Below are 12591 nucleotides of genomic sequence, written 5' to 3'. Positions count from 1 at the left end.
TGTGTGTCTGTCTGTCTGTGTGTGTGTGTAGAGCGATTCAGACTAAACTACTGGACCGATCTTTATGAAATTTGACATGAGAGTTCCTGGGTATGATATCCTCAGATGTTTTTTTCATTTTTTTGATAAATGTCTTTGATGACGTCATATCCGGCTTTTTGTAAAAGTTGAGGCGGCACTGTCACGCTCTCATTTTTCAACCAAATTGGTTGAAATTTTGGTCAAGTAATCTCCGACAAAGCCCGGACTTCGGTATTGCATTTCAGCTTGGTGGCTTAAAAATTAATTGATGACTTTGGTCATTAAATATCTGAAAATTGTAAAAAAATTATTTTTGTTATAAAACGATCCAAATTTACGTTCATCTTATTCTCCATCTTTTTCTGATTCAAAAAACATATAAATATGTTATATTTGGATTAAAAACAAGCTCTGAAAATTAAAAATATAAAAATTATGATCAAAATTAAATTTTCGAAATCAATTTAAAAACACTTTCATCTTATTCCTTGTTGGTTCCTGATTCCAAAAACATATAGATATGATATGTTTGGATTGAAAACACGCTCAGAAAGTTAAAACGAAGAGAGGTACAGAAAAGCGTGCTATCCTTCTTAGCGCAACTACTACCCCGCTCTTCTTGTCAATTTCACTGCCTTTGCCATGAGCGGTGTACTGACGATGCTACGAGTATACGGTCTTGCTGCGTTGCATTGCGTTCAGTTTCATTCTGTGAGTTCGACAGCTACTTGACTAAATGTTGTATTTTCGCCTTACGCGACTTGTTTTTATTTATCTCTCTTCCCTTTGTTGTCCATTTCTTACTTTCTTTTTTCGTTAGGCTGAACACAAGCAACCTGGAAGGGGTTGGGTACTGGGTTGTAGAGGAATTACATGTTCTATAAATCGAGTTCCGACAAAATTAATTAAAACATTCATTAAACGACAAAGGAGTGACAATAAACGTGCTTTCATTTTGTAAACGTATTTCATTACAAATTTACGTGTATGAAAACAAGTTGGGTTTTTTAAACTAACAGTGTAGAACAGTGTGTAAAAGCTAAATTTTTCAGACAATGTTCGTTGCCCAAGCAGTCTGAACTCATTTTGGAACAAACAAACATAGGCTAATTACGAGAAACCGGTTTCTTTAAAGTTCACGCACGGCACAAATTAATTCCGTGGAAGCGACGTTTTTGGACCCGCCGTATATGCTGGATATGGAAATCCCCCTGAAAATCCATTTCCTTCCAAGCATTATACTGAGACAGACTTCAAAGACAACCTCTCAGTGTCTCAGTTTTTGAACAACATGTGTCCGCTCCGCAAATCCTCTTATACACCCATCATCTCTCCGAGGCTCAGACAGGCTATAACACCGGATGACATTTTTCTGCGGAGAAGAACATTGTCTTTGTAAGATTAGACCAGAACCAGAAGATGTCGAAGCAGAACCGCCCACAAGATCGAAGCACTAATAATTATATGCACCGCAGGATATAGTGTTCCCGCCCTCCGTTGCCAGAACAACAATGGTGATAGCACTTAACCTTGCGGCATAACCGCACTTTAACGCCACTATAATATTAGGTGTGTTCAAATATCAGTGGTGGTGCCATCGCTTTTAGAACCTGGATACTGTTTCCATTGAATAGTAATTACCGCGACGAGAGGTATCATATCACTCTTGTGGTTGCTTTGTTGAAAGAATTTAGGGCCTCCGGGAACAGTTAAAACGCTCGTGCCAGCGTCGTGTAACAGATGTTGTACACGAGTTGCGTGTTCTCTCCATTCTTCCACAAATCAATGTGATGAGCGGGAAGTTTACGAGCCATGCTGCTGTTTCATTGCTAGTTTTGTTAGCGTTTAGTGAGAGAAAGCGTGTCGTGTGTGTGTGTCAACGAATTACAAATCGACTCCAGCTGTTGTGTTTGATAGGTTCTTTGTCTTGGTAAATGACCACCCTCACCTGATGGCAAATTGCTCGATATAATTATGCAACTTTGAAATCTGAGCTCACAGGTTCGATCAAATCACAGTTAACCATCAATATATACATGTAGCCATGTTTCATACTTCAGCCTCAAAGAACGAATGGCTTGTAATTTTTTGATAAGTTGATTTCTTAACTGACGCTATAGTTAGTTAGTGTTAATCTGCCACATCAAATCAAACAACCAAAAATGCCACTCCCAGCCAATTGATTGTCTTATCGTATCCAAGTAAGGGGGTGGTCTTACACTATTTAAAAGCCTGTGTATAGATAGACCTTGGGGAATAAGCCGAACAGTACCCAAGGGAAGGAGTGTGCATTCAACATAAGGCCAAACACAAATATATGTTGGTTTAGGGTAACCCGACCGACCCTATTTTATCCCGCCGACCCTAAAACTTTTTTTGTCATTTCTCAAACAAACACAAAAAAACCAACCTCTATATTTTGCGAACCATACCAAGACTAAAAATTCAAAATTCAAAAATCAACTGAAAAGCCGACCTACCGACCCTATTTTGCTAGTCATGTTACCCTAAACCAACGTATATTTTTGTTTAGCCTTATGTTGAATCTATATACACAGGCTTTTAAATAGTGTAAGACCACCCCCTTACTTGGATACGATAAGAAAATCAACTGGTTGGGAGTTTAGCCTAAGCAGGGTGAGCAGCATTTTCGATCAAAAGGCACTCAATTTCGCCGATGTCTGTCTTTTATTCCCGTTATGTTTAATAAAGCAACGTACTTTCAAGATTCGGAGACTCATTTGAAGAATGTACATGTGTTTTGAAAGGATCGAAAAACATGGAAGGCAGGGGAGTAGGACAAGGGTGCTAGCTAATAAGCACAACTTCAATTCCAGAATGCGGGATATAGCTCTGAGCCCGCTGTACCGCGTCGAGGGCTTTTGGTTTAAAGGCAGAGTAAGCCTCCCGTAAACCATCACAGATACGGTCAGGCTTTTACACACAGTACAAACACCATTTCATTTAAACACTCACCAATTGAGAACATCCTAGGTGCCCTCCGTAAAGAGCGAACAATTTTCAAAGAATTTATTTTTGCGTGGTTTATCTTACCCCTGAGCCATCGTGAACCCGTGTGATCCAGTTTTCCCTTTTCACAATGCAGTCGTCATAGTTAGTCATTTGAATGCGACTCGACGTGAGCTTATCTACAATAGCACGTTTTTTTATGCACGAAACAACGGCTGTGGTTCACAAGAACTCTAGCGATGGCTTTTGACTGTTGAGAGGAACGGCGATTTGCACTGATCTTCTTCTTCTTCTTCTTCTTCTTGGCGTTCGCAGAGGTTACACAATCAGTCCAGCACTGGTGATAAATGTTGTCGTTTTCTCCAACTCCTGTCGACTGCCGTATAGTTTGGTCTGCAAGGGAGTTGGTGACGGCCACACTTCTTTTCGTTCCTCATCTAGTAAGGGACATCGCTGTAAGATGTGTTCCGCTGTTTGGTCCTCTTGACCGCAGGCACAGGTTGGTGATGGCGCCAGCTTGAACTTTCGGTTCATGTGAGCATTGAGCCTGTTGTGGCCAGTACGCAGCCTGATGAGGTTGACTTGCTGCTCTCTGGACATTGTGTGGTAGTCATCTCTGTTTGTCCTTGGCCTCATCAATGCCTTGATGATTGTCTTCTGCTCACAAAAGCTGACACTGTTTTCAGGTTGGTCTTCCACGGCTCCTTCTTTTGCCAGCTCATCTGCCCTTTCATTTCCTGGTATCCCACAGTGTGCTGGTATCCACTGGAGGACAACTCTTCTGGTTTGTCTGACCATCTGTAATGCTTTGGCCAGCTGTGGGAGTTTGTGTTCATTTGCGTAAGTGCGTGTACCCGTGGTTTGTTAGAATGCGCCGTGCGGCCCGGGTCCTCCGTCTTCAGCATTCGGGGTTTTCTGTCGGGGTTACCTCACCCTTAGCTCATGGCCCGTACGTCCTACCCTGAGAGCACAGGGGGGAGGATTTTCCGGGATCCCACCCGGAGCCAGTTTGGTCCGCGGCCGCAAGCGGCTGATCTCCATATCTGAAGACCGTTCCCCTATCCGCCACCCGGGGACGCGCTGGGTTGGGGGTGGTCGCCCCACTGAAAATCTCACACTGGGTTAAGAAAGATCAGCCTGTCCCAGTTGCACTGATAAACCGGCCGTCGTCTGCTACGACCCTTGCGTGACCCTGCTTCCGGGCTTTTCTTTTTTTTAAACTTTCACAACTTCGAATTGTTCTGATCTTGTCTTGATGAAAAACGAATTCTTTTATGATTAAAGAATGTTTGTGTAACAAGCTGTCAATTTATTATTTAGATTTTAAAAGTTAGGTCTAGCGCAAAAACGAGGCGCCGTTGTTGTTAACGGAACAAGTCTACGAAAATAAATTCTTTGAAAATGTCTCACGCTCGACAGAAAGCAGCCAGGATGTTCCCGTTCGGTGAGCGTTCAAATGGAAGTATGCTTGTACTGTATTTAGACGCTCGGGGAGCTCTGTGATGGTTTACGGGAGGCTTACTGTGCCTTTAAACAATGCTTTACTCAGCCATTCTCACTTGCAAACTAAGACAAAAGCAACCACGTCAATAACGTTACAGTGTTGTTCGTTGTGAGTCAGTTTTTGTCTCTTTGGCTGAAATTCTGTTCTGTTTATGTTTGCTTAATTGCAACTCTGGACAACGTTTGTTGACAGAAATGTTCCCCACAGTTCAATTATCATAGGGATGCAGAATCCACCGATATCGCAGGAGTTGTAGGCAACCAAAAGAGTGACGGACAGACAGGAAGACACAGATAAACAGCCGGAAAGACAGACAGACGCGTCGTGTATGTGTGTGTGTCAGTGTGTGTGTGTGTGTGTGCCACGGTGTGTGTGTGCGTGTATGTGTGTGTGTGTGTGTATCAAGTGTGTGTGTGTGTGTGTGTGTGTCTGTTTGTGTGTCTGTGTGTGCGTCTGTCTGTCTGTGTGTCTGTCTGTCTGTATGTGTGTCTGTGTGTCTGTCTGTCTGTGTGTCTGCGTCTGTGTTTCTCTGTGTGTCTGCATGTCTGTCCTTGTGCTTGTGCGTTCAGGTGCATCATGCAAACCTTAAAACCAGGAGTGAGCTTTGAGTGGGCCATTGAAATGATTTTATCCGACTCGGGTGCTCTCGCTGGTCCTCGAAAAAGCATCAATTGAAACCCTTTTTAGCAGAGTGTGCTGCTCCGATGAGCTGTTTACAACAACCCAGCCATCGATCCAGACTGGAATTAGCTCTAATCTGACCACGCTCCACAACCCGTCTCGGTCCCTCTCTTCTAAAATATACAGGGAAATTTCCGCTTCAGAAGTTCATCTCAAAACGTTGTGCGAAACAGTCCCGAGTGGATATCTCCCTCACTTTACCAGCTGATGTCTTTTTTACGTGTTTAGTGCTGTTTTTTGGGCGCATCTGCAATTGATCCGGAGAGCCGACAAGAGAGGTTTCGCTAACGTATTTGCAACGGTTCGTTAGCGTCGACTCGTGGAATGCTTGCCCAGCGTGAACGGTTGGGGTCGTGTTTCGCCTTGCCGTCAATCGGCTCGGAATAATTCGATAAATAATGGGATTGGTTCACCTGTATCTCGTCCGTCACGAGAGGGGGTAGGGTTGAATTGGGGGTGGGGGGAGGGGGAAGGAGGAGGGGGTAGAGAGAGAGAGAGTGAGAGAGAGAGAGAGAGACTGACAGACAGACAGACAGAGAGACAGACAGACAGACTTACAGGCTTACAGACAAACAGACAGACAGACAGACATACATACTTACAGAAAAACATACAGACAGATAAACAAATAAACAGACAGAGATACAGACAGACAGACAGACAGACAGACAGACAGACAGACAGACAGACAGACACACAGACAGAAAGACAGACAGATAGACAGTTAGACAGACAGACAGACAGACTCGCACAATTATACACTTCCTGGAGCGAACTTCGAGAATTGCTAGTTTGAAAACTATATACACAGAAATGAACCAACACCAATACAAGTATATATGAGCATTATATTATGATAGTTCACATAGACAACTTAAGGTCTTCTGAGGCGTACTTCCGTCTATCATGTTTGGTATAAAAGAGTTTTGCATTGAGATACACAGACGAGAGCAGGAGAGACACCAAGCATATCATCATGCATCCCATATATATAAGGGTTGAAAATGCGTAAATAATATGATTATAGTTCACTCTTACAATTATGCACCTCCTGCTGACAATTCCAGCATGACTGGTATAACAGAGCTATGCACAGACACATACAGTCGCGAACAGAAGAGCGAGATATACAGGGTGACCAAAAAAAATGCAACCCACAAAAATGTTAATAACTTCTACATCATTTTGTTGACCGAATCACTTCATATTTGAAGGACTAAAACTTGAGCCTATGCATGACCCTTCCAACAAGAAATTGCACAAACAGATGTCAGACCATTTGATCTATAGAATAGTCACTTTGTGGAAAGGTCATGCATAGGCTGAAAGTTATGTTCCCCAAACATAAAGTAATTTGGTCAACAGATGTAGACATTATTAGCATTTCTGAGGGTTGCATTTTTTGGGGGTCACCCTGTATAATACACAGCAATGTCAAATTCACACCATTACATCAAGAATGCACATTTTCAACAACAACAAAAAGTGCTCAAAATATGATATTTCACCCCACGCAATTAAGCACCTCCCGGTGCGAACTTCCAGCATAACTGGCATAAAAGAGCAATGCAGAGAGATATATAGACGAGAGCAGACGATGAGGGCAATAACTGCAAATTGCACGGAGGCTCAGCATCCTGCATGCATGATCGATAGCTAATCAGCAAGCAGCCGTGCTCTCATCAGTTCCATAGCTTCGGAAATGCAACCTTCGTTTGGGTATTTTGCTGAGAGAGAGGGGGGGAGAGAGAGAGACAGAGAGAGAGAGAGAGAGAGGGAGAGAGAGAGAGAGAGAGAGAGAGAGAGGGAGAGTGAGAGAGAGAGAGGAAGGGATAGAGAGAGAGGATGAGAGAGAGAGAGGATGAGAGAGAGAGAGAGAGAGACAGAGAGAGAGAGGTACAGAGAGAGAGAGGTACAGAGAGAAGAGACAGAGAGAGAGAGAGACAGAGAGAGAGAGAGGATGAGAGAGAGAGAGAGACAGAGAGAGAGAGAGAGAGAGAGAGAGAGAGAGAGAGAGAGAGAGAGAGAGAGAGAGAGAGAGAGAGAGCAAGAGACAGAATGAGAGAGAGAGAGAGACAGAGTAAGAGAGAGAGAGACAGAGTGAGAGAGAGAGAGACAGAGACAGAGAGAGAGAGAGAGGATGAGAGGGAGAGAGAGACAGAGAGAGAGAGAGAGAGACAGAGAGAGAGTGGGAGAGACAGAGAGAGAGAGAGAGAGAGAGAGAGAGAGACAGAGAGTGAGACAGAGAAAGAGAGAGAGAGTGAGAGAGAGAGAGAGTGAGAGATAGAGAGAGAGAGAGAGAGAGAGAGAGAGAGAGAGAGAGAGAGAGAGAGAGAGAGAGAGAGAGAGAGAGAGAGAGAGAGAGAGAGAGAGAGAGAGAGAGAGAGAGAGAGAGAGAGAGAGAGAGAGAGAGAGAGAGAGAGTCCAACGAAACAGATGTGTTGATGGAACTGTTGGTTTCGTTCTTTCTGAAGCGTCCTTGCTATACAATTAAGTCTTGTCTCTCTTACACACATTTTTTTGTTTTTGTCACATTTGTTCTTGGATTCAGTTCTTGGAAATATTTCTTCTTTCCTTCCTCCCTTCCTTGAGCACGTCTCTCTTTTATTTATAATCTGTTGGGGATCTTTTCACACTTTCCTTTACTCTCTTCTTTCCTTCCTAAAACATTTCTCTGTTATCTTTTATCATTGACGTAATTATTGTTCTTCCTTGGCTTCTTCATTTGTCTCTCCGTGTATCGGCCAGTTCGCATCCTTTACTACAACCCGCCCCCTCCCCAACCCCACCCCACCCCACCCCAACCCCTCTCCCTTTTACTGCTTCTCTTTTCTTTTCTTTTCGTTTTTTTTTTATTGTTCTTCCCATTTTTTCTTTTTTTTTACTTTGTCTTTTTTCACCTTTTTATCTCCTTCAAAACCAATAATGTCTTTTCTCTTCGCGCTAACCGAGACGTTATCACGTCACAGCCGAGAACGCGGGCCCCCTATCGGTGCCCGGCGGAAACATAACCGTTGATTATGTCACAACGAATATCACTTACGACACGGATAGGGACAGTTGGCCGCAGTTAGTTACGAAACGAGCGGGAAGGAAAATCGAAGATGCCAGCATTCGTAAAGGTGGAGTGCTCTCTGGCATGCACAGGTTGTAAATCACAGAGAAAGGGAAAAGGAGAAGAAAGAAAAAAGGGTGAAATTGTTTGATAAGGCCTGGCGCTCACCAATGTAACTTCAGCAGGACAAACGACGCACTGCAGATTACCCCGGCCCGCTACACGTTGTGTGAAAGGAAAACAGGCCAAGTACTCGTCATAATCCCTATCGCAACATCAACAAGGGGGGCCCGGGTAGCTCAGGTGGTAGAGCATTGGACTTGTGATCGAGAGGTCGCTTGTTCGAATCCGGGCCGGGACGGACACGGGTCAACTTTATGTGCAGACCCAGAGACGGTATCCATCTCCCACCCCACTGTCACCACAATGGCACGTTAAAGATCTTGGTAGTGCAGATGGCTGATACCACCTAAACACGCAAACATCAAAAAGCCGTGAGGGCGTAAAACTCGAATCGTATAAACCAATTCATGTCCAATATAGGCAATTAAGACCTGACGGACAATAAGCCCCTTAAATTTTACTTTTTTACAACAAGGAACTCAGTCGATAAATATCGACAGGGGGCCGACAAATGGTTTAAAATGTGAAATGTGTGTATATGGATGTGGGTCTGAAACAAACAAACAAACAAACCATGTGAACCCCCCCCTCCCCCCCCCCCCCGGGCCGCAGGCCTTCGATGTAGTGATTGAAAAAAAAGGATGTTCTCAAATGGTTCAATTCTCATTTGGTCTGATTCTCAAATGGTACCGGTATACTTCGCCCCCTCCCCCTGGCCGCAGGCCTAGGATTAAAAAAAATATATATTAATTAATTATTTATTTATTTTAAACATTAAAAAAATTAGTTGGAGTAAAACAAAACATTAAAACGTTCATAATAAATAATAATAATATTAAACAAGACTTTAACAAAAAAACAAAAAAAAATAGATAATCCCCCATAATAATAATATGCAGTGCGTCGTCTGTGTCGCTGAAATTGAAAGCTGTTGCATGAACTTGCGGGTTTGTTCAATTCTTTTCTCATTTTCTTTTTGTCTTTTCCGTCGTCTTTCTTTTTATATTTAGTCAAGTTTTGACTAAATATTTTAACATCGAGTGGGAATCGAAACGAGGGTCGTGGTGTATGTGCGTGTGTCTGTCTGTCTGTCTGTCTGTCTGTCTGTCTGTGTGTGTAGAGCGATTCAGACTAAACTACTGGACCGATCTTTATGAAATTTGACATGAGAGTTCCTGGGTATGAAATCCCCAGACGTTCTTTTCATTTTTTTGATAAATGTCTTTGATGACGTCATATCCGGCTTTTCGTGAAAGTTGAGGCGGCACTGTCACGCCCTCATTTTTCAACCAAATTGGTTGAAATTTTGGTCAAGTAATCTTCGACGAAGCTCGGACTTCGGTATTGCATTTCAGCTTGGTGGCTTAAAAATTAATTAATGACTTTGGTCATTAAAAATCTGAAAATTGTAAAAAAAAATTAAAATTTATAAAACGATCCAAATTTACGTTTATCTTATTCTCCATCATTTGCTGATTCCAAAAACATATAAATATGTTATATTCGGATTAAAAACAAGCTCTGAAAATTAAATATATAAAAATTATTATCAAAATTAAATTGTCCAAATCAATTTAAAAACACTTTCATCTTATTCCTTGTCGGTTCCTGATTCCAAAAACATATAGATATGATATGTTTGGATTAAAAACACGCTCAGAAAGTTAAAACAAAGAGAGGTACAGAAAAGCGTGCTATCCTTCTTAGCGCAACTACTACCCCGCTCTTCTTGTCAATTTCACTGCCTTTGCCATGAGCGGTGGACTGACGATGCTACGAGTATACGGTCTTGCTGAAAAATGGCATTGCGTTCAGTTTCATTCTGTGAGTTCGACAGCTACTTGACTAAATATTGTATTTTCGCCTTACGCGACTTGTTTTCTTTTTCGTTTCGTTGTTTCCTTCTTTCTTCCTTTACTCCTGTGAAATTGCTAGATTTAGGGTCAGAAAGGATGGCCCCCATATATAAAGCTGCTGCCGTTGCGGGTTGCATAGTTTTTCTTCATTCTTCATTCTTTTTCTTTTTTTCTGTCGTCTTCCTTTTTTCATTGAAAAAAACCTTGTTTTGTTTCTTTCTTATGTTTAATAAAGGACTGACTTCACATACTAAACCGCTGATTGCAGTTGCGAGTGTTCGAATTTCTGTTCTCTTTTCGTTTATTTTCTTCGTCGTCTACGGTCTTTCTATCTTTCTGTTTTCATTGAATTTGGACATGTACGTACAGACTTTTCGTTCCTGGGTTGTTGTTTTTTTTCAATCAAGATGTTGCATCGGCAGTTTGCCCAGCATCTCTTCTTTTTTACATTTAGTCTAGTTTTGACTAAATGTTTTAACATAGAGGGGGGGAATCGAGACGAGGGTCGTGGTGTATGTGTGTGTGTGTATGTGTATGTGTGTGCGTGTGTGTGTGTGTGTGTGTAGAGCGATTCAGACTAAACTACTGGACCGCTCTTTATGAAATTTTACATAAGAGTTCCTGGGTATGATATCCCCAGACGTTTTTTTCATTTTTTCGATAAATGTCTTTGATGACGTCATATTCGGCTTTTTGTAAAGGTTGAGGCGGCACTGTCACACCCTCATTTTTCAATCAAATTGATTGAAATTTTGGCCAAGCAATTTTCGACGAAAATTAAAAATATAAAAATTATGATCAAAATTAAATTTTCGAAATCAACTTAAAAACACTGTCATCTTATTTCTTGTCGGTTCCTGATTCCAAAAACATATAGATATGATATGTTTGGATTAAAAACACGCTCAGAAAGTTAAAACGAAGAGAGGTACAGTAAAGCGTGCTATGAAGCACAGCGCAACCGCTACCGCGCCAAACAGGCTCGTCACTTTCACTGCCTTTTGCACTAGCGGCGGACTACGTTCAATTTCATTTTGTGAGTTCCACAACTTGACTAAATGTAGTAATTTCGCCTTACGCGACTTGTTCTTCAGTTGTATTCTTTCTTTGGGAATTCAATTTTCCCCATCTTTCTCCGAGAACCGACTACTGAATAGGCTCTGAAATTGTCATAACTGGTTGTCAGATGAAACGGCTTCTGTATGACGTGATCGTGGTAAAATACGAAAACCGGAAAGCAATAATTCCGTCTTCAAACCCAATTACGTATTTGTAAAGAGATACCCTGGGTAAGGTGTGACCGCTGTAGGTATAACTTCTTTATTCAAATGTACTCCAAAGTAAATATTCTTAATCGATAGTGATGCTTTGAAGCGTTACGGTACAGGCAAAAGTTCTGTTGATGTCAAAGGATCAGTCCAAATCTACAAACAGCGATCCCTATTATACATGTATTAAACTAAGACACACTCGCGAGGCGCATCGCGGATACCACTTTGTAACTAAGAAAGGTTAGAATGTGCAAAACGCGATCACAATGTTCAGATGTTATCTGAAGTCGTCACGGCACTTCAAAAGAAGAGCAAGACATCATCATGACATAGTCATTGTCAAGACTAAAATCTACAAAACGCAATCACCATTAAGCTAATACGACTCTTGGCGATGCGTCAACCAACAGGCCACTTTGTTTGGCGCACGGTGTGGCGACCTTTTAACAAGTAACGTGTAGCCTGTGAGCTGTGTAGTAGCCCCCATGGGTCCCAGTCTGCGTGACTGAGGTCCATTAACGTAACACTGCGCATCGAGCCGGTTCCACTATTCGGTTACGGACCCGATACGCATCTCTGTGCTGTCGCTTCTGGGGATCTTCTTCTTTTTTTGGCTGTTAATATTAGATGAAGGCTATAGCTCTTGTTCCCTGGCTTGTTTGTGGGTGTTTGGTTTGGAGTTACTGAACCGTGAAAGTTGTTGGGTGATATTGTAGCTTTCGCTTAGGCCAAAATCTGTTCCTTAGTGCGTCTGTTAATTCATCTGTGCCTTCACTCAGCCAACCACGCGTTCATCTGACGAGTCCATCCGACAGGCTATCCATCCAACCATCCACCTCCTCTCTCCAACCGTCAGTCCATCCACCCGTCCGTCCATCCATCTTCCCCACCCGTCTCTCTATCTGTCCGTCCCGCGTCTGTTCACTGCCCTTTTGATCTAAGATATGAAATATGTGTACATTGAATAACATTTTCTGACAAACTTTCAATACTTGTGCATGCCAAAGCGCCTGATTTTCGGCTTGCGTCGGAACTGCACGAATCATAGTGAGAATCGGCCTTTCAATGGCCCCTGGAGCTATGAGTGCAGTTTGGGTTTCTGGCACTGCA

Source organism: Littorina saxatilis, linkage group LG3 (genome assembly GCF_037325665.1).
Source record: "Littorina saxatilis isolate snail1 linkage group LG3, US_GU_Lsax_2.0, whole genome shotgun sequence".
In the NCBI taxonomy this organism is placed as follows: Eukaryota; Metazoa; Mollusca; class Gastropoda; order Littorinimorpha; family Littorinidae; genus Littorina; species Littorina saxatilis.
The sequence above is the reverse complement of the archived record's forward strand: the minus strand, read 5'-3'. Positions refer to the sequence as shown.